The sequence below is a fragment of the Podarcis pityusensis genome (assembly GCF_964106645.2).
Source record: "Podarcis pityusensis genome assembly, chromosome: 3".
Taxonomy (NCBI): domain Eukaryota; kingdom Metazoa; phylum Chordata; class Lepidosauria; order Squamata; family Lacertidae; genus Podarcis; species Podarcis pityusensis.
In genome coordinates this window covers 86,088,178-86,110,771 of record NC_138026.1, presented here as the reverse complement: position 1 = coordinate 86,110,771, position 22,594 = coordinate 86,088,178, and the positions used below count along the sequence as shown (strand labels likewise).

At 39.2% G+C, this 22,594-nt stretch overlaps 1 protein-coding gene and 1 long non-coding RNA gene across 6 annotated transcripts in view; one reads left to right on the top strand and one right to left on the bottom strand.

Moving 5' to 3' along the window:
* LOC308474246 overlaps positions 1-13,029 on the bottom strand; it is a 31,471-nt gene extending 18,442 nt beyond the window's left edge. The window contains exons 1-2 of the long non-coding RNA XR_013984613.1: positions 12,971-13,029; positions 11,314-11,435 (exon numbers count right to left, since the gene is read on the bottom strand). This is a non-coding gene — a long non-coding RNA (uncharacterized lncRNA). The remainder of the gene's footprint in view (positions 1-11,313; positions 11,436-12,970) is intronic.
* BTBD9 (BTB domain containing 9) overlaps positions 1-22,594 on the top strand; it is a 152,446-nt gene that overhangs the window by 55,176 nt on the left and 74,676 nt on the right. The gene's annotated exons all lie outside the window — the stretch shown is intronic.

Sequence of the window (22,594 nt, the reverse complement as noted above, 5' to 3'; positions counted from 1 at the left end):
AGGAAGCTGAGAATGGGACTGCTCTGGGTGTCCAGTTATAGGAATGTAAACCCGACAATGTAATCCGGAGCCCTAGCAAAGGTGTGGTCAATCTTACTCTCACCTTCAAAAGTTGATTCTGTGACCATAAAGATTGTGAGACTAGAGCTGTAATTTGACATAGTGTTAATATCTGACAAATCAGTTTGTGCAAACCAAGCCAGAATTCCTGCTTCCCTGCTCCCACCCCCCACCCCATGTCAGGAAGTGAGAAAATTAGAATACATGAAAAGATGAGGAAGTGCGCAAGCATGAGAGTCATTTCTGATGCTCCAAATCATGCTTTGGCAGTTTATCTGAATTGACCCAGTCTCTTGATTTTTGATAACAAAAGTAAGGAAACTATTAGTGTGTATTACACCCCCACTTATTTTTGGATGCTTCTATATCCTCTTGATTGCCCACCCCCCCTTCCTATAATGTTTATACCCAGATCAATGGCACCAGGTACAAGGAAGCAGAAAAGCAATTTTATGAAGCAGCTGTGACATAATTATAAGATTTGTTTCCTACTCAGAAGCTATTGCTGTCAAGGGAACCATATTTAACTTTTAAATAAGACTCGTTCATCCTTTTGAAGATGAATGCAATGTGTTAGTGAAAGGTTGATGCAGCTTCTTTTTAAAGGCACCTGTTAATGCATTTACCTTGCTAGCATTTTCAGAGTGAAGGACCTGAGGATAGTTTCTAGATGGGTTGTCAGCTTATACCTGACAAGAGATGCCTACACACAATTCTATGTAGGTCTGTGTGCTTGTGGGAGAGAGGTGGGGGGAAGTAGGTGGATCAAAATTCTTCGCTTTTGCTTCTGTTTTGTTTCTTTTGGTGTCCTCTACCCTGGGTCACTGAAGGGATTGTACACACATGAAGGTGACTGCTGGCTGCTGAAGGATCCTGTGTGAGAAACAGGGATGGGAAGATCTCCCAGAGTGAGAGGCTGGGAGAAGAAAGGGAAGGTCCCATGTGAGAACTGGGAGGGTCCACCCCCTTCTGTGTGAGACGAGGACTAAGATCTACCTTTGAGAGAGGGCTCTGTGTTTTCTTTTTCTTTTTCTTTCTTTCTCTGTTTTTGTTTTGATTTAAATTAGTTTCTTTTATCTTACTATATTACAAAAAAGCCTTAATAAAATATTATTGGTGGGGGGGTTGTTTCTGTGTCAGGTGTGGGCAGGTATGGGGGACTCCCTGGTCCTGAATGGGGTAACTGCCCCTGAAGGACTAGGTGCATAGTCTGGGAGTCATTTTGGACTCACAGCTGTCCATAGAGTCAGGTTAATTCTGTGTCCAGGGCAGCTGTCTACCAGCTCCATCTGGTATGCAGGCTGAGACGCTACCTGCCCGCGGACTGTCTTGCCAGAGTGGTGCATTCTCTAGTTATCTCCCACTTGGACTACTGCAATGCACTCCACATGGGGCTGCCTTTGAAGGTGAACTCGGAAACTATAATTAATTCAGAATGCAGCAGCTAGACTGATGTCTGGGAGTGGCCACCAAGACCATATAACACTGATCCTGAAAAACATAACATTGACTCCCCATATATTTCCAAGCACAATTCAAAGTGTTGGTGCTGACCTTTAAAGCCCTAATGGCCTTGGCCCTGTATACCTGAAAGAGCGTCTCCACCCCCATCATTCAGCCCAGACACTGAGATTTAGCACTGAGGACCTTCTGGCAGTTCCCACTTACGAGAAGCGAAGCTACAGGGAACCTGGCAGAGGGGCTTCTCGATAGTGGCACCCACCCTGTGGAACATCTTCCCATCACATGTTAAGAAGATGAGTAATATTTAGGAAACATCTGAAGGCAGCCCTGTATAAGGAAGCTTTTTAAGGTTTAATGTTTTACTATGTTTTTATATATACTGGAAGCCGCCCAGAGTGGGTGGGGCAACCCAGTCAGATGGGCAGGGTACAAATTTTTTATTATTATTATTATTATTATTATTATTATTATTATTATTATTATTATTATATTTTATTTTATTGACTTCCAAGCTCAGCATTTTGTTTGACCCTCTGTATCCTCTAAATGCAGCAATTTGAGAAACTGAAGATTGAAAGTCACTGGCTATAGACTGGCATTAAAAAGCACACCAAACAAACACTGGATTTTATGTTCAGTCAGTTCACATATATTCTTGATCTCAGAAGCTAAAGCTATTTACCATTTCCTGCTGCCACTTTATACGTTTATAATATGAAGGAGGCATTATGAAATGGGGAAAAGAAAAAGCATTTTTATATTGCTAAATATTTTAAAATATGTTTTCTTCTCTCTCATTTTCTTTCTGTTCATCAAATATAGCCTTGGAGAGATCTGTGAGGCACATTTCATAATGTTTTGTTACATTCCAAGCATAAGTTTAAGGGGGAGGGGGGACAAAGAAGCACTGAAAGGTTTTATGGATGCCATTTTCATGCTTGTTTTCAGACATTATCTGCAGTTGTTTGCCCTCTAGAAATAGTACAGAGCTAAGCATTCACAATTCTTGCAGACTTCAGAACTTTGAATAGCTTTGTTTTATAGATATATATATATATAATATCAGCTCATTTGGTAAGAGACCTGTTCTGTTGATGCCAGCTTCTCTTGCAGACAGGAATAAGAAAATGAAATCACAGAAAGGTGCGCCACTGAACTCAGTTATAGGTCTATAAAGGGTGGGATAGAAGTATAGTGTTCAGTTTCCCTTCCCTAATAGTGTGGAATAGAAAGTGGACAATGTTTATTTCTCCATAAAGCCGTACCTTTTCTTTAAAATGTATATGCATGCTAAACTAGAACAGCAGGACTTCCACATCACAGTTTCCCACCATTGATTTTCTCTGTTGCCCTTTCTTTAACTTTTGATCTTCTGTACCTTCTCTACTTTCTTCCCTTTGGTGTTCTTCTCCTGTTCCTGCCCTCCGCTTATCCCTTTTTACCCTCTGTCCCTCATTAGCTTGCTCAATATACTGAAGTACTTGGAATGAAGTGTCCGGATCCAAAGATTCTTACTTAGGAATAACTGAGTTAATTGGGATTTTTTTTTTATTGTTCCTGCAAAATGAAATGTGAGAAAAACAAGTAGTTTTTGAAGAAATGGAAGCGGGAGAAGGGTCTGCAGATAGAATTCAGAATATAAAGTATGAAATACTCTTTACTTTGACCAGTGTTTTTTTTTTTAAAAAGCATCAAACATGATTAATAGTTTTTGGGGATTCTGAGCAGGCGCTTGATCGATCAGCTGCTTGTTAATGAGGGGAAAGCGAGTTAAGAGGCAGTGCCGTCTACCTACCTGTGCAACAACCACCTGCCTTTTTTATATTCTTGTTTCCCTCTAATGAAGGAACCAATTGGTTTAGAGTGATCAATGCTGACCTATTAGGATCAGACGCTGTTCTGGCATTGCTAAGGCAATTACACAGAGTTACTGGCTTCTAAAAAAAAAAAAAAGTTTGTGTAAAAAGGCCAGAGACTTTGAAATGAATAAAAACTACATTCCTGTAAGGGAAACAAATATTCTTGTTGGAATGAACTGTTTGTTTCTTTCTATACACATGATCAGAAATCAAGGTCAGCATCATTTGTAACTTCTTCGTTCTGTCTCTGGAATGTTCTAGGGTTGTATCCAACTAAGTCATTGTGTGAGCAAAATGATTTCCATGAGCAGAATGGAACTTTTCCCTCACTTTCCTCTCTCTGTCACCCCAAATCTACTCTTGACTCCCCCCCCCCCCAACTCTCTGGAGGTTATTTGTAGGGTTATTCTGTAGGGGCACTGAATGGGATGTTTTGTTGTACTTATGTAAGTTGTCCTGCTAGAGCAATTACTTAGTATATGGGATTTTCCATGCACACTGTGTTTTTTACAGAAATACTTAGGTAACTGCATTTTAAACAACTTGATGTAGCTCTTTATTTCTTTCATCAAACGGGCTTGAATGGGATAGCCTGCGAGTTCCCTTAAACTCTATGATCAGTCATGTTTTGGAATGAAATAATAGGTAATGTGTACAGTTTGCTGCTAAGGTTTGTCTTAGGTAATTGAATATAACGTGTAGAATCTCTACATTGTTTGCCCATTTGTTGATCTGAACAAGGGACAGGTTTAAATTTGGAATTTCCTATGTGGAATAAAAATAAAAATACCAGGATGACTATATAATATGTATGACACAGATAAATTGTTCTGATATGTTGATGAAGGTGAAGTTCAGACTCCTAGTTTGAATTGGCTACCAGATAAGATTCCTGTAAAGGTTGCTTTATCTCAGTGTTTTGGGATCATCTCTGGGGTAACAGTCAAAAAGTGGTGTAAACAAATAAGGATCTTAACGAAAATATGCAGACATGGCAACAATTTTAATTCTACTTATGCAATTTATTTAAGATGCAGAGTAGCACTATATGATGATAACCTAGGCTATAAGAACTGATATTGTAGAGAAAGTAAGTATCTGAATGCATCAGATTATAGACATTTTCTTTCAAAATTGTCATGGCAAGAGTTTGCCAAGTATTCTGAGTCGCTGTCTTTTTTATCAACTTTTTCTGAAATTATCTGGGGGGCATTCCACTATCTAAAAACTGCACAGCTTCTGTTTGGACAGACTGAATATATGATTTAAGTAGGATTATTTTTGAACATTTCAAGGTTCAGCAACATTGCAAATCCTAAGGTGAATAAGACTTTAAAAAAAAAATTTTTATTGAGACATGACTGCTGCTGTTGGATATTCTGCTGTCCCTCACATGACCCACTGCCACCTTCCAAATCTCAGGTGGTTGCCTCCCCAGCACCCCTAAGTTAATAGACTTCTCATTCATTCCCTTAACCCCCCCTTTCAAATCTGTTTCTGTGTTTGGCCCCCAACCCATACACACATTAGCCTACTATTCTTTACCTTCATCACTTCAATCTGTTCACCATTATTTATCCCAATCAAACAATCGCTCTGGGTAACTTCTGATAATGACGTTGCCATCTCCTCCTCTTCCTAAGCTTTAAGCCAGCTCCAAAGTTACAAACACATCATTTGCATGAGATTCTTTTTTTTAAAAAATCCCTTTTAGCTGCATGTGACATTTTCTTTGTTGCCAGACTGTGCGCAGCAGGACATGAAGAAAATGTCTTGTAAAAAGATCTGAAATGTTTCTCAGTGAAGAAAAGATATGTAGTTAAACCTTCCCTGGTTCTTACTAAGAATGTACGCAGTGGTGTTTAAATGGTGTTTAGATGTTCTGTCTCCTAAACATGTTATCGTAACATAATTTATCAACTGGGAACTCTGCTATTTTAAGAACCACATAACTACCTTATTAAATATCCCATAAGTAAAGATCAGTCTAGCCAGCACTCTGTCTAAACAACCAGATGTAGCTAGGAAACTCACTATAACAGGGTGTGATGGAAGTAACCATCTCCTGATGTTTTACTGCAGCATCTGGTAATCCAGCCTCAAAAATAAGCCCACAATTGCTATTACCTGTCAAAAATATCCTGAAGGACCCATCTTTAACATGGCTTGGGGAAGAGAATAGAGGGGGTGCTCAAATTTGCAGATGGCACCAAACTGAGTGGGGCTGGTGATTAAACCCCTGGATACCTTCAAGGCAACCACTTTTCATACCAGTTTATCCACAGCCTGTGATCTGACAGAGAGACCCTCCTCTATATCCCACTTAGATGTTTTTGCAATTTTTGAAAGCAGTGTATAAATGTATTTAGAGATACCTAAAAGCTGTGTATGAATATCAGCCAGTGAATTCTTACTGGCAAAATCTTGAATGCAATCCAGTAAAAACCCAGTGATCAACAAACTCCTAACGAATCACATTCTTTGTAATGAATGTGTGGATCTTCCTTGATCTTCATATGTCAATAGGTCTGTGAGCTGGCTAGAATAACCTATGTGGTCCCTAAAAGCATTAGGTACAGAAAAGAAGATGTTTCTGAAATGCCTGATCTAGAATGACCAATGGGTCTAATTACATTTTCCAGTTCTCTCTATGTTTTATGTGGTTTCCATATTATAGACAGTTTTCCAAAGTAACTAGTAAAATCCCTGATTTGAAGCCATGTCATTGTTTTAGTTTCAATTCTTCATTCCTTCCTAACATGGCCTTGTCAGTTTCAAACTTTAATTAATTGTCATTCCACATTCCTAGCATTTGATTGTATTCAACAAAGTTATACATGGAGTAAACCCACAGAAATTAATGTAACTAAGTTAGCAATGCCACTTAATTTGAATGGGTCTACTCTGATTACAACGAACGTTGGATACGAACCATAAATAAGTTGTTTTCCAATAATATAGCACATTTTTGTGAGTTTTTGGACCCTAAAATATTTCCTAGTACAGTGGTGCCTCGCAAGACGAAATTAATTTGTTCTGCGAGTTTTTTCGTCTTGCGAATTTTTCGTCTTGCGAAGCACAGTTTCCCATAGGAATGCATTGAAAATCCAAAAGGAAACAAACTTGCAAGACGTTTTCGTCTTGCGAAGCAAGCCCATAGGGAAATTCGTCTTGCGAAGCAACTCAAAAAACGAAAAACTCTTTCGTCTTGCGAGTTTTTCGTCTTGCGAGGCATTCGTCTTGCGAGGTACCACTGTATAATCATAAGTAAACTGAATAGCACTAAGATGAAAATTCCAACTTTACTTGTTCATAAATGACCTGGAGTCAGAAGTAATTAGTGAGGTAGTCAAGGACAATATAATCCATTTATGATATTATACATGTGTGTGTTCTTCAATTTTATATGCCAAAGATTTATGGGAGGTCCAAGTGCACAATTTTTACTGGATCATTCCTTTCCCATATGATTGCAGAAACCCTCAAATATTTTAAAATATTAGTATTGTAAGACTTCACTTCTAAGAAGCTGTTCTTATTTTTCTCTCTCTGTAGAATGTTCTACATTTATATCAGTTCCACTTTTAACAATGCTTTGTACCCATTGAACTGCTTTCTGTGTAAAAATTCTGCTTTGGATGCCTAGTTTGCTTGCAAGATGTCTGCTCTGAGCTTTTCCTATTTCACTAGTCATGGTTCCCCCTGTCCCCCCCGTCCCCCCCGGCAGTGATTATGAAGGGTCTGTCTTGATGACTGTGACATATAGAGCTGGGATAATTTGGAGGTCTTCTTCAAGCATATATTACTACTTCTGACAACAGGGGAGATCACATGTAAGCTTTTGCCAGAAACAACATCAATTAGTGAAATGGCACTTGAAACATTTCTAAGTGTTTAAAATTTGCACACTGATGCTATCAAATAGAAATGCTGTTGTTTGATGCCTGGAGATCAAGCAAAAAACGGAAGTTGCTGCCTTTCCCAAGTACTTTTGGTAACAGATGGGCTTGTAGGGACTGAGCTGCATTTATTATGAAGGTTACTAAATGGTTTTTGGTAAATGTTAGAAAGGCTTCCGTTAGTGGGGCATAATACGTGAAATTATAATTCAGTTCACTGAGGCTTTATTGCACCTATGGGTAAAGAGGCTCTGTTTTGTATCACCTAAATTGTGGCCAAGGACAGGCTTGTACCCAGCAGAAGTGTGTGCTTAATTTAAAAATGAGGGATGGTAGCAAAGGACCTAGGCAAGGTCAAAATTATTTAAAATATATATTCTTTGTCTCTTCCACACATTGTGCAATGAAATGAAAAAGTTTGGTTAGTTGTCCACTTTCACTTTAGTTTGATAATGGCAGCCTGTGATGTAGAATGCTATAATTTCACTAATTTTCTTCAGGTGAGCAAATCTTGGATAAATTGAAAAACAGGCTTTAGCTTTGCATGACTTAAGAATTAGGTTTCTTGTGGAAGGTCATTGGGAAGACGGGTTGGCAGAAGAGTTGAGAGATTATAATAATGCTTTTTACTCTCAAATTGTTATACAAATTTCCAATGTTAAGCGTTCTTTTACTGCTTAATGTGAAAATCTGTCATCTTCTTAAACTGTGTTTGTCACAGATAATAAATTTACACAAACAGTTTGGTTGATAGCATCTGAGCTTGGGGAGAATGTGGTTCTATGTTTCAGAGACTATTCAAATGAGTCCCTGGTGAGGAGAAAAGCTGTTCTTGTTAAAAATAACTAGAATTATTTGTTGCAGGTAATGTGAGTTTGTTCTTAATGTGAATTTATGGTTTCCCTTACCACCTTTCTTCCCTTCCATAAAATACAGTAGGATTTAAAAATAACTGACCCTGTGACTCTATTGAATCCAGTGCGTTGTCCACTCCTGATTAATAACCTTTAAAAAATAAATGGCATTTGCTGGCTGTGTCCTGTTCTTTGGAGGGCAGCAGTAATTAGCTGTTAGCTAGTGACTATGTTGCATAGTTTACAAAATATAATGCAAGTTAGTAAGCCCTTATACTTGAAAGCAAAGTAAGTGATACTGTAGAAAATGTGTATTTTAGTATCCAGGGTATTTTTGCTGAGAGTGGGAAGCTGGAATTTTTTCCCCATGAGGCAATGAAATTCAAAGCTTTGAAAAGGATTGATTTTATACTATGATATCATGTACATTTTAAGGTTAAAGCTTACTTGACTTCTCTAGGAATGAAGTTTCATATTATATTTAATGGATCTTGGCTCTAGTTCATTCAGTGGATAATGCATGCTACCTCTGGAGTCCACTATTCTTACAAATGCGTTTAGTTCTTGTTTCACTCTGTACTTCGGGTAGGTTTTTACCACTTTCTTTTTTCCGCTGATGTAAATGGTAAGATGTTGCTCGAGCTTGAAGCAGCAAGTTTCAGAAGAGAAAAAAACTAACATCAGCATTTCAAATCCAGTGTAACTCATTAATACCACAATTCACATTCCAATTAAACATAAGTACTTGAATTTAAGCTTGCTTGGTCCTGTTGGTGCCAGTGAAAGAAAACTAGTTTAAAGCCATAGGTTTAGACTTTCGGCTGCATATAAAATTATTTTTATGTTTTCTGTAAACCTTGATTTATTGAATTGTATCCTAAGAACGTGAATGGAAGGACAACTGCCACCACTGATATTCTGCAGGCACCTGCACAAGAATTCACTCAGTACCATAATTGTCAGGATTTTATATTAGTTCTCAGGCAATTGGAAGTACGGTACACCTTTCAATGTCATTTCACTTTTGCTGTGCCAAGATCTTAATGCAAGATTTAAACAGCTTTTCCATGTATAGATGATGCCTTCCTCATGAGGAAATGTGCTTTTGGATCCAGCCCTTGTTAACAGACCTATTCATATCGCCTCCTATATGATCTGTTGAGAAGTTTTATGAACGCACTAGAAGTTTGTTCAAGCCACCAGAAAATGTCAGACTCATTCAAAGCATATGCACCACAGCAAATAATGTAATATACAGGAGGGGAAAACTCGGGGGGGGGGACTGTTTGGGGTTTTTTGTTACTATTTTAAACATTCTTTAACTTCTAAACCTCAAATGTCCTTTATAAAAAATGACTGACTGTCTTGGCATGCCATGAAGTCCTTTTTAACAAGACAAATGCTTGTATTAATATTTTGCTTAAGGATTCCCTTTGGATGAAGTTGGCCATGTTTTTATACCAGGGTTCATAGAATCCTAGAATCGTAAAATTGGAAAGGAGCCCAAGGGTCATCTAGTTGAACCCTCTGCAATGCCAAAGGATAGGTAACAACATTATAAAACAATGCAGTTGTCCTTGCTGTCAGTTGAGGCTCAGGTGGCCTCAGTGGCACAGAGTGGGATGGTGGCCCAGGTGTGCTCCTGCCTGGAAAAGGGTAGCCTCACTGTTTATGTTCTAGTAACCTGTAGATTAGATTACTGCATTGTGTTATACACGGAGCTGCTTCTGAATATGGTTCAGAAACTTCAGCTGGTGCAGAATTAATCAGCTGAGTTGCTCACCAGGGCAAGATGGTTTGAGCAGTCCTGGCGCAACTGCACTGGCTGCCGATTATTTTCCAGCCCCAATTCAAAGTGTTGGTTTTGAGCTGTAAAGTCTTAAATGACTCAGGACTGCAATACCTCAAGGACCACTTCTTTCCATATTAATCAGCCTAGACCCTGCAATCATGATCTGGGGCCCTGCTTCATGTAGCCCCTCCCCAAGTGGTCCAGAGGGTGGAAACTCAAGAATAGGCCTTTTCTGAGGTTTGTGGAATGCTCTCCCCCAGGGCGGCTTGCTTTGTTACATACTTTAGGCACCAGGCAGAAACTGTTCCTCTTTTCCTAGGCCTTTGGCTAATTAAACAATTTAAGGCCTTTTAAACTGTGTGTGAGAGAGGAGGGTGGGGCATAGTTTTTGTTTATTATTATATTATTCATTATAATATGTATCTCCATTGTGTTTTTATATTGTAAACTGCCCTGTGGATCTCGGGTATAGGGCAGAATGAATGAAGTGCCCAACCTGTTTAGGGTTTTATAGAATACATAGTAATCTTTATAGGAGTTCCCATTTAAAAAAAACTGCTTTTACTCTTCATGATTTCCTACACTAGGTGTAAAAGAAAAGAAAAGGAAAAATGAGTTATTTCTGCAACTCAGACACCTTTCAGGCCTTGTTTCTGTCAAATGGCAGACTACTATGCATTACCGCTAGACTCTCAGGAATATTTTGTTATTTTAAACTGGTATGAAAATATTAAAAGATAGCTGAAGAACTGCTATATAAAATGCATATAGCACTCATATTGATGCTATAACTCAGTATGACTACAGTGGTATGTAGCTTCATAAAAGGCTTCTTGGTTGCATTAGAGACCATTCCAAGGTTGAAATTATTTTCCATTTTTCAGTAGCAGCAAAAATATTGATTGCCAGGTTTTAGAAGAAGAATTATGTTCCCACTATTATAGTTATATAGGATACAGAAGACTTAAGTTACTCAAATTGTCTTTCCTTTAAGGAAAGTTGGATGGAAAAAAGATTGGAAGATTTGTTCTTTTCAGCTGGGCTTTTTTGTTTTTGTCTTTATCAACCTCAATAACAAGCAAAAGCAACAAGAAGAGATGAACGTGTTTCTGTATCTGTTAAAAAAATTAGGATATGAATTATTTCATATTGGTCATCACAGATTTGGTGATACAACACATTACATTTATGTCTTTTATCTCCAACTGCACTCACCCACAGATTAGTAGATATGATTACGTGGTGCTTCATTGTCTTCAGCAATTTGCTAACTGACTTTTGGAAATTGTCTCTGGGCAGAATTATGCTTAATGGGATTACTTGATTTTTCATCTGAATCACATGAAGAAGGATAGTAGGATGCAATTATAGCCCTGCAGTCTTACCAGTACTCTGTTTCTTTTTGTGGTTCTCAAAGTGTTCATCAGGACTTCTGTACGAAAAGACCCATAATGAAATTAATTTGGGTCTTCTGTAGCATCCTGCTGATTTTAGCAGTGGGATAAGTCTGCCAAAGAGAATTGAGTTGCAGCTTTAGGATTTTAAAAATGCATTAATGTTTATCTATATCCTGCCATTATCTATATACCTTTTAAAACTTTTACTAAGTTTTTACACTAGTAAGTGAGTTATGCCAACCATGGAATGCTGTCTCTTTGCATAGGGATCTCAGAAGAGCCTGAGTCATGATGTTTTCCAGAATATGCTATTTATTTAACATTCAGCTCCAGTTCAGGGCAATGGTATGGAGATGTGCATTCCAGCATTCTTATTCTTGTATCATATTTCTAGAGTGATTCAGATGCTATCATCAACTGCTATACAAAGAGACCATGAGCTGATAAAAACTTGCTTAGTAGAATTCATATTTTGCCCATTTTAGGAGGAATTTGGCGCAATCAGCCACCAGTTAGTGACATTTTCTATTGATAATGGCTCTTTCCAAATCGCTAAATTTCTTCGCTGTGTTGATGTTATTTTTTAATTGTACCCCACAAAATGTCAGTTTCTTTCATCCATTCTTTTGTATTCACTTCTCCTATAACAGATTCCATCTCCCAAAATTTTTATTAACCTTTGGTGGTATTCAACTTTGGGTAGTATTCAATTAATCAGAGTAAATGCTTTGAAATTAATGACAGTTGACTAAGTTAGGTCCATTTATTTTAATAAGTCTCCTTTGAGTAAAACTCAGTTCACTACCATCCTTCGTATTTAAGTTTTTTATTTCCCTCAATACTTCCCCTGGACATTCCCTCTGGATCTGCCCTCCCTCCCTCTTTACTCACTCACTCACCTTCTTCCCTACCCTAGGGGACACACACAAGCTCTCCAGTTCCAGGGCAGCTGCCCAATGCCCACTTGGACTTTTGAAACGCAGCAGGCAACCAACATTGTGGAATTAGTTAGCAGAGGCTTCCTGGCTCACAGGAGACAAGGGATATGGGGTTGGGAAGCAACAGGACTGGAAGGAGCAATGACAGCCTCAGGCACTTATCCGTTTTTATCTCCCTTGGTCTATCCAATTTGTCTTCTTTCCTCCTCTCGCACTCCTCCATATATTTTCTCTTTCTTTCATTTCCTCCCCTCCAACTTGGTGTGCTAACAGCCTCAGTCTCTAATCAAGTACTGTTCCTTTGCATTCCCATACACTGTGAGTATGGTAAGTTGTTGGTGGCTTCCTTCACCCAAACAAAATGCTACAGCCTGGTCAGAGGGTTGGGTGGGAAGGTGAGGGGGGCTGCACTGGCGGAGGAAGGGGGTGCAGTGGGTGCGGGCTGCCCTGGGTGTCATCCCTGAAGGGGGTGACATTGCCGCAGCGCCCCCCCTGGGACGCTCGGCCCACTCCCATGGGTGGCTAGCATGTGCACTGCTCCGGGTGCCAGAGCAGCTAGCTCCACCTCTGGGGGGCTGCCCCCCTGAACATGGACCAAGGCATATACACTTCCAGAGTGTGGCTACTGTACTATAAGTGTAGTTTTCTACATTGTACATCAGTCTGGAAAATGAAGTGTCTGGTGAAATGGAGGCTCAGTAACTCACGTTAGTAGTCCTTGCACTGATGCTACTGTGGGTTAGCAGTGCTTTGGGTTCAACTCTTTAGAACCCATCTTAAATCTTCCGGATTCCTTTTAACGTTCTAGAATTTTTATTTACTGATAGTATAATTTTTCCCTAACATACTTATTTTCCTCATTCATAAACATTTAGATTTAGATTTGGTGGAAAGAGTGCCTGAAGAACTATGGATGCAGGCTTGTAACATTATACAGGAGGCAGCAACAAAAACTATCCCATGAAAAGGAAATGCAAGAAAGCAAAGTGGCTGTCCAACAAGGCCTTACAAATAGCAGGGGAGAGAAGGCAAGCAAAATGCGAGGGAGATAGTGAAAGATACAGGAAATTGAATGCAGATTTCCAAAAAATAGCAAGGAGAGACAAGAGGGCCTTCTTAAACAAGCAGTGCAAAGAAATAGAGGGAAACAACAGAATGGGAAAAACTAGAGATCTGTTCAAGAAAATTGGAGATATGAAAGGAACATTTCATACAAAGATTACCATAATAAAGGACAAAAGTGGTAAGGACCTAACAGAAGCAGAAGACATCAAGAAGAGGTGGCAAGAATACACATAGGAATTATACCAGAAAGATAAGAATTTCTCATATACCCCAGGTAGTGTGGTTGTTGACCTTGAGCCAGACATCCTGGAGAGTGAAGTCAAATGGGCCTTAGAAAACACTGCTAATAACAAGGCCAGTGGAAGTGATGATATTCCAGCTGAACTATCAAAAATTTTAAAAGAGGATGCTGTTAAGGTGCTACACTGAGTATGCCAGCAAGTTTGGAAAACTCAGCAGTGGCCAGATGATTGGAGAAGATCAGTTTACATCCCAATCCCAAAGAAGGGCAGTGCCAAAGAATGCTCCAACTACCGCACAATTGCACTCATTTCACACGCTAGCAAGGTTATGCTTCAAATTCTACAAGGCAGGCTTAAGCAGTATGTGGACTGAGAACTCCCAGAAGTGCAAGCTGGATTTCAAAGGGTCAGAGGAATCAGAGACCAAATTGCAAACATGCGCTGGATTATGGAGAAAGCTAGAGAGTTCCAGAAAGACATCTACTTCTGCTTCGTTGACTACACAAAAGCCTTTGACTGTGTCGACCACAGCAAACTATGGCAAGTTCTTAAAGAAATGGGAGTGCCTGATCACCTCATCTGTCTCCTGAGAAATCTCTATGTGGGACAAGAAGCTACAGTTAGAACTGGATATGGAACAACTGATTGGTTCAAAATTGGGAAAGGAGTACGACAAGGCTGTATATTGTCTCCCTGCTTATTTAACTTATATGCAGAATTCATCATGCGAAAGGCTGGACTGGATGAATCCCAAGCCGGAATTAAGATTGCCAGAAGAAACAGCAACAACTTCAGATATGCAGATGACACAATATTGATGGCAGAAAGTGAGGAGGAAATAAATAACCTTTTAATGAGGATGAAAGATGAGAGCGCAAAATATGGTCTGAAGCTCAACGTCAAAAAAATTAAGATCATGGCCACTGGTCCCATCACCTCCTGGCAAATAGAAGGGGAGGAAATGGAGGCAGTGAGAGATTTTACTTTCTTGGGTTCCATGATCACTGCAGATGGTGACAGCAGTAACGAAATTAAAAGACGCCTGCTTCTTCGGAGAAAAGCAATGACAAACCTAGACAGCATCTTAAAAAGCAGAGACATCACCTTGCCAACAAAGGTCCGTATTGTTAAAGCTATGGTTTTCCCAGTAGTTAAGTATGGAAGCGAGAGCTGGACCATAAAAGAAGGCTGATCGCCGAAGAATTGATGCTTTTGAATTGTGTGCTGGAGGAGACTCTTGAGAGTCCCATGGACTGCAAGAAGATCAAACCAATCCATTCTTAAGGAAATCAGCCCTGAGTGCTCACTAGAAGGACAGATCATGAAGCTGAGGCTCCAATACTTTGGCCACCTCATGAGAAGAGAAGACTCCCTGGAAAAGACCCTGATGTTGGGAAAGATGAAGGGCACAAGGAGAAGGGGACGGCACAGGATGAGATGGTTGGATAGTGTTCTCAAAGCTACCAACATGAGTTTGACCAAACTGCGGGAGGCAGTGGAAGACAGGAGTGCCTGGCATGCTCTGGTCCATGGGGTCACGAAGAGTCGGACACAACTAAACGACTAAACAACAACAATTACTTTCCCCCTAACATACTTATTTTCCTCATTTATAAACATCTGTTGGAAACAGTCAGGGTTTGGAGCAGGGGTAGGCAACCTAAGGCCCGGCAGCCGGATGCGGCCCAATCGCCTTCTAAATCCATACCACAGACGGTCCGGGAATCAGCATGTTTTTACATGAGTAGAATGTGTCCTTTTATTTAAAATGCATCTCTGGGTTATTTGTGGGGCATAGGAATTCGTTCCTTTAAAAAAATAAAAATAGTCCGACCAACCACATGGTCTGAGGAACGTTGGACTGGCCCACTGCTGAAAAAGGTTGCTGACCCCTGGTTTGGAGCATCGTGTCACCAGTATGGGTATTATACCCAACTCTATTTCTCCCTTCTTTATCAGTTGTTAATTAATTAAATTTGTATACCCCCTTCATCCGAAGGTCTCAGATCTTAGAATAGCCCGTTACTTGCTTTGCTTCTCTTAGATTTCAGTCCCAGCTTGTTGTGATTCTTCTACTACACTAAAGGTTAGAATTACAGTATATTTGTGCTATGCAGTATTGCATGGAAAGGGGGCTCTTAACTTCTTGTATTATGATCTAAATCCAAATAGATTATTTTATTTTGGGGGTTATCTCATGGCATTCTGTAAACTTATATCCAATTTCTATCCACTGCTAAACAAATATGTCCTCATTTTATGCTTTCTAAGAATCCCCTTCCAAATATATCTGAAATCAAGTTACGATGCAGTCAGCTGCTTCTGATGAATCATAACGTTTGATAGTTTAAAATTACTGTGCGGCTTGTCAATTCATGAGTAATAAGACATGAAGGGTTGAGGGAATCAGTGAAAAGTAGCCTCAAGTGATTTTAAACAGAAAGCATCCTGATTTTTAGTCTTAATAGTAAATTTAGCAGCTTCAGTAATTGTTCAGTTTTGTGAGCTGCTAATATTTGCATGGCACAGATGTCCATTGCAGTAAAACAAAGACTGTAGCTTTCCTGAAAGGGGCATATCTGCTTTCTGTATTAGTTTTTTCCAACCCTTTTAAAGTAACCCCCCTTCTTTTCCCACCCCTATTTTGCTATGTAAGTGTTGATTCAGCTGTGTAGGCGGTAAGGATCATGGATTTGACAGATCTGTCAAGAATTAGCATCTTAGGTTGTGCTGAATGACACGATTTCCTTTTCTGTTGAAAGACAAATGCAGAATTGCCTTTTAATGCCTGCTCGTCTGTACAAACTGAAGAGTGTTTCTGTGGCAGAAACAGCTTTGTAAGCTAAGGACAGTAATTATCAGAATGGGAATAGTTCTGAATAGTCTGAGGCATGTCAGCTGTGTAGTAATAGCAGCTTTAAAAGTTCAAACGGAAGAATAAGAAGCTTGGAAACAGTTCGACCCCCCCTCGCCTCTTCAGATTTATTTATCTGTGGCATTAGCCATTTTGTCAAATTACACTTGCTTTTAGTGAGCTAGATAACAAGATAAAATGGTAAGTTGTTGCAGCAGAGTATACACATACCTGTTTCCCTTCTTGTCTTTTAAGCGTGGCAGTTTTAGTACACTTGTACTGATCCATTATCATTCACAGAGTTACAGACACATATTATGGAAACTCCAATCCTGTCTTTTCCAGATTGGTAGCCATGTTAACTTGTTGCTGCAAAAGCAACAGAGAGTCTTGTCCCACCTTTAATATTAACAAATGCATTATAGAATATGTTTTCGTGGACTAGAGTCTACTTTGTTAGATACATGTACAATCCTCAGTTTGCATCTCTCACACACATTCACACACATATGGGTGTCAAGGGAGAAAATGTAGAAGTTGGATGGATGCATTTAAGCCCAAATTAAATTGTCACAACTACTTTTTGTATTTCATTGCCATTTCGCTCCAGCTTTCAACACACACACACCTTTTATGTACATGTTTATTTGATGTTCACAAAAGGTTATGCTGTAATAAATTATTTCATCTTTAAGGTGCCATAAGATTGTCCTGTTCAGAAGAAACCCCCTGCTTTGAGTTGTGATATTATGTGGCCTTCATAATGTGGATAACTGAATCTGTGGTACACAGTGTAATGGTAGTTGTTCACATCAAATAAGTCAGCTACACAAACAGAAATAATAGACATTAAAAAGCCTTTCAGTTTATTAGGAAAATGAAAGGTAGCTGCAGTTGTCTATAGAAATAGGTTGCTATAGATACAGGAAATGCTGTGAAAGGAAAATCGCTTCTGAAGTCTCTGTGGCTTCTCATGGGAATAGAATGTGATTTGCCCAGCAGATTTTATTTCTCTCTCCTCAAGCCCCCTCACCTCCCCATTTCCTCGTGGATATGAGAACTAGACTACACAAACAACAGATCAGATAGTAAAACTGTTCACCCTGCTGGGAGAAAGGGATTGCCAGAGAGAAGGGCTGTAGTCTAGCTTTCTCTTTGACAGGTTTGCTTCCTTTGTGCTATGGGGTTCGAAGAAAACATTCAAACATGTGATCCCGCAATTTGAAGTGATGAATTCTAGGAATAATTTTCAGTTATGGGAGAAGAAATCTGCTAATCTCTAAGGTTCCACAATATTCTTTTCTGTTATTGCACTGGTGTGCTGCTTGTGTAGAGCAGATCAGTATACTATGGCACCTTTGTCTCTCACAATACTACCCACATTTTCTTCAATTCAGGCTTTAGTTTAAAGCTAAATATATTTAGTGCCTTTGATGCAAAAGTAAACAGCAACCATAGATATCACTGAAAAGCATAGGGACGGGAGAATTCAAGTGGAATGATCTCAGAGAAGCATACAAGTTTGAGGGGTGCTCCTGTGGTTAATAGGTCGGAAAATGTTATGTCTGTACTTAACCAAATAATTGTGTTAAATCCTGAATTGACAAGAACCTTTTGTTCAAACAAAAATTGTGATTAATTTGGTAATCCTGTGGATTTATAATAGGCTTGATGAGATTATACTTTCCCCATTTGCAGAGGATAGCATAATCATGCCTTTTAGTCCTGCCTTGGACATGAGCAAAAGTACAGCCTTTACATTACGTTTGAATGGGATGTACATGTGAAATCTGATGTGAGTATGCCCAAATCTCATGAATGACTTCTGTGTGTGATACAGATTGTCTTCAAACCTATGCATGATGGGTTTTATGTTTATAAGTGTCTCTTCAAAAGTCCCCCCCCCCAATGAATTGTAGGACAGGTGAGCCTAGGGTGTAGGTGAGAAGGCGCTCTATGTGGGGCAACCTTGGAAGGTGACTCTGAAACTACCGCTAATCTTGAATGCAGCTTCCAGACTAAATGGCCTCAACCCTGTATATCTGAAGGAGTGTCTCCACCTCCATCATTCATCCTGGATACTGAGATCCAGCTCTGAGGGCCTTCTGGTAGTTCCCTCATTGCAAGAAGGTTACAGGGAACTAGGCAAAGGGGCCTTCATAGTATTGTCTGGGCCACTCTGTGGAATTCACTCCCACCAGAAAGGAAATAAACATCTATCTGACTTTTAGAAGACATCTGAAGGCAGCCCTGTATAGGGAAGTTTTTAATGTTTTATGTTTTATTGTGGTTTTATAATTTGTTGGAAGCTGCCCGGCATGGCTGGGGCAACTCAGTCAGTTGACCGGCATATAAATTCTTGTTGTTGTTGTTGTTGTTGTTGTTGTTGTTGTTGTTGTCGTCATCTCATTACTTACATGGTAAAAAATATTCTAAAACTTTAGTTATATGTCAGGAACATTGGAGAGTTGAAATTTCAGTTCATATGCAGTAATTGCATTTTCTGTCAACGTGTCATAAATTATATTTCAAGGATAAACTTTTTTATTTGCTGGGAAAGACTACATTTTTTTTATTTGCAGGAAACTTTATTCTTGCATAGGGATTCAGACCAGAGAAACCCAGATCTAGTTATTGTGCCTTAAGCTCAACCTGCATGCTCCCACACTATATTAAAAAGGCAATAAAGTACCCAAGGGGAGCTTATCATTTCAGAAACTGTAACAGGCAATTAGGATACATCATTGAATTGAAGGCAGAGCTCTGCATTCTACCAGGTAACACAGAAAATTTGGTGGAAGCTTAAGTATCATCTTCCTGCAACCATCATGAATTCCCTGGAAATCACCATCATTTATGCTGTTCTTTAAAATTGCAGTAGAACAAAGTTTTTCAGTGTAGCTGGTTGATCTGAGGCCGTTGAGTCGGATGGTTAAATAGAACTGCATATTGCTTGAATTTATCATTCAGACATAGCTAGTTTGTCCATTACGAAAATGTTCCATACACTCAGAATCCATTTGATTTCACTTGGAAGAAGATTAGGTTTTTATTGTCAGGCATTGACTTTTGTTTTTTGTTTTTGTTTTCCAGTTGGGCTGAGTGAAAAAACAGACTTTAATTTATAGTCTTGAGTTGAAAATGCAATTCATAAAGCCAGGATGCTGGAGTAAATTGTTAAGGTTGCAGATCTAATTATTTATAGAATTTATAGAATAAATTCCTACCACATGGAGAAATACATGATTAAGGCTGAAAGCTGTGCTCACCCTGAGAAAGAAAATAAGGGAAGCAAACTGCAGAGAGCTTTTGTTGTAGGAAATGGATGGGTTCTTAGAGTACAATTAGTTCTTTGTTGTGATAGTAGTACAAGTTGTTCAGTGGTAAAATAAGTTGTTGTAGAAATAGTGTTTAAATAATCTTAACTGCTGTGAAGATTAACAGAGCAATATATCTATCTGTTAGCTGGTTAGAGAGCTTTATTACAGCTGATCACTAGTGTGAAATACTCTTGAGCTTTTATCATATAATTGTGACTGTACATTTTTCCTTGTTGAACCAGCAAACCACCCAGGGTGTTGAATGTTGCTCATTATGAATGAAATCCAATATCATAGAAGCATCATTACTTCTGCTTCTGCCCCCTGCAGCTCACTGCAGACCCCAAAAATCTACTCTAAATGGTTGGGGGACTCTCTAGTGTAGAAGTGGAAAATTGCATGGAGGAGGAGAGGTCCCACTGTATACATTAGCCTCAGTTTTGTTTATTTGCAGACATCATTCGATACCACCCCATTTACCCACTGGAGATGCTGACTTCATCTCAGCCTCTTCAGTATTGGTGGTGCACACTTTGGGCCCAGAAACAGATCAGAAGCCTCTGTAACAGTTGAGATGCAAACTCCACAAAACATGGCCTGATTCTAAACATGCCAATGCGTTCTGCTCCAATTTAAATTTCCTGATAGTCTTCAGCGGCAGCCCCACATAAGCATCTCCCGGTAATCCTGTCTAGAAGGGGGTAACTGTGCCCAGATCCACTCTCCCCTTGTAGGTGGTGCTCTCAGGGGAATAGTCATGCGAATAAACAGTCTGGCTGTGTTTTAAAGTTTGTGGGCTAGGGCTGTAGTTTTTAGGGTCTATGGGCAACATTCAGCTAAGTTTTACTCAGAGTGCACCCATTGAAATTAATGAACATAACTAAGTTACAGTCTTTAATTGAAGTGGGTCAACTCTGAGTAAAATTTAGTTGAATACCATTCTTTGAGTATTGTCTTTATCTTCATTTACCTTTTTCAGTTTTTCTCATGACTGTGTATGTGTATAATTAATGACTACAACTGATGACCTCTAGCTACAACAATTTCTATCACCTTTTGCTGTTGGCCATGCTGGTTAGAATTGTTGCAGTTGTTGTCCAACAACTTCTGGAAGTTGTCAGTTTGAAGACTTGTGTATCAATTAAAAATATTTATTTGGGTATCCTAATGTAATTCTAATTCAGCTGTCATAGCTCAGTTGGTAGAGCATGAGACTCTTAATCATAGGGTTGTGGGTTTGAGCCCACATTGGGCAAAATATTCCTCTATTGCAGGAGTTGGACTAGATGATCCTTGCAGTCCCTTTCAACTCTATGATTCTCTCAAAGTAGGGAACCCATATCCATTAGTGTTTGTGGACACATAAATTTGCTGCAGCCTGTGGGACAGAAAAACAATGCAATACAGATTCATATTCATCCCTGTACAAAAAAGAGGGACAGGAAAAAGGTGAAATTATATGCTATGCACTCTCATACTGGGCCAAACCGTTGTGCAAGCAAACTTCTAGTGACAGCACTATTGACATGAAACCTAGCTTTGTAAAAACACAGATTTATAGAAAAGAAATCTGTTTGGCAGCTGCCTTATTACTCTCCAAGTAAACAGCAAATGTGATAATTAATTTTGAGTTGCAGATAAGTAAGCATAGCTATTTTGACTCCATGTCTGCAGGTTATGAGATGACAATGCTGAGACAAATGTGTTGATTAAGTAGAGCGTAGCAGCCATGCTGAAGTAACACTGCTGAACCTCTAGGTTTAATACTTAGTAAATCCTGAATTCTTATGAATGCTTATGTGCAAGCAATTTTTATGAGAAATAAGCCTTGTATGTCCTATGGAGAGGTGTAGCAGGGAATCCTTGTCAGTTCCATTAGTACATGATTTGGCTTATACTGAAAAATATATAACAAAGTTTTCCAAATAGAAGACTTCCAGGGATACTGAGAAATGTACTGTTGAACAAATCTGTGCAAAACATTTGTTCTGCTTTGATTTTTCCTTAGCTTTGACTTAGGAACTGAATAAAGCATACAAGCAGCAATGGATAAAATCTGAAATAATCCACATTGGAAATACTCCTTGTTCCCTGTTCCATGGCAGACTCTTGACCTGATGAGTTAAGGATTGCTCCGAGCAAGCCTAACAAAGCAGGTTAAGCAGTTCTCCTTCCACTTCTCCTGAGCTTGTTGAGGGATTAAAAACAAGGTAGTAATATGTATACATATCAGTACAAACTCTTTAACCTAAAAATGAATACAAGCCCCATACACAATCTTGCAATGTAATCCCATGCATGCTTTAGTTGGAAGTTAAATCCCACTTTGTTCAACAAACTTACTCCCCATCATGTTTGTTTAGGATTAGAGCATTAGAGTAGGACTTCTAATGGTTCCCTAAGTATGGGATAGAGTTTGAATATATATGAGATAATGAATAATTTGCTGATGGACAGCAGTGAAGCAAATTAAATGTATTTTGCAAGAAAAGTACATGTATTAATCATCCTAATCTTCCTTCATTTGAAAAGCAACAGTAAATGTTCACTTGTTACCATTACCATTCCTTCATAACTCTGAAACACATGTATGAAAACAAACCCGATTGCTGCAGCACTGTTGAAGGAAAATGCCTGAAACTGGAAATCGTAGATAGGTTGCTTTAGTACTCTTGCCAAAACTTTGATTCTCATCAGAGGTGGACAATCTGTTGTGTATCTGCCATCTTCAGCCCTGTTTAAGGTTTAATTATCTTCCATCTGCTTGAGTTGCGCTGGAGGACCTTAGAGATACTGAAAAATAACCACACTCTCTTTCTAGCAGTACCCCCTGAGAGTTTGGATAAAGAC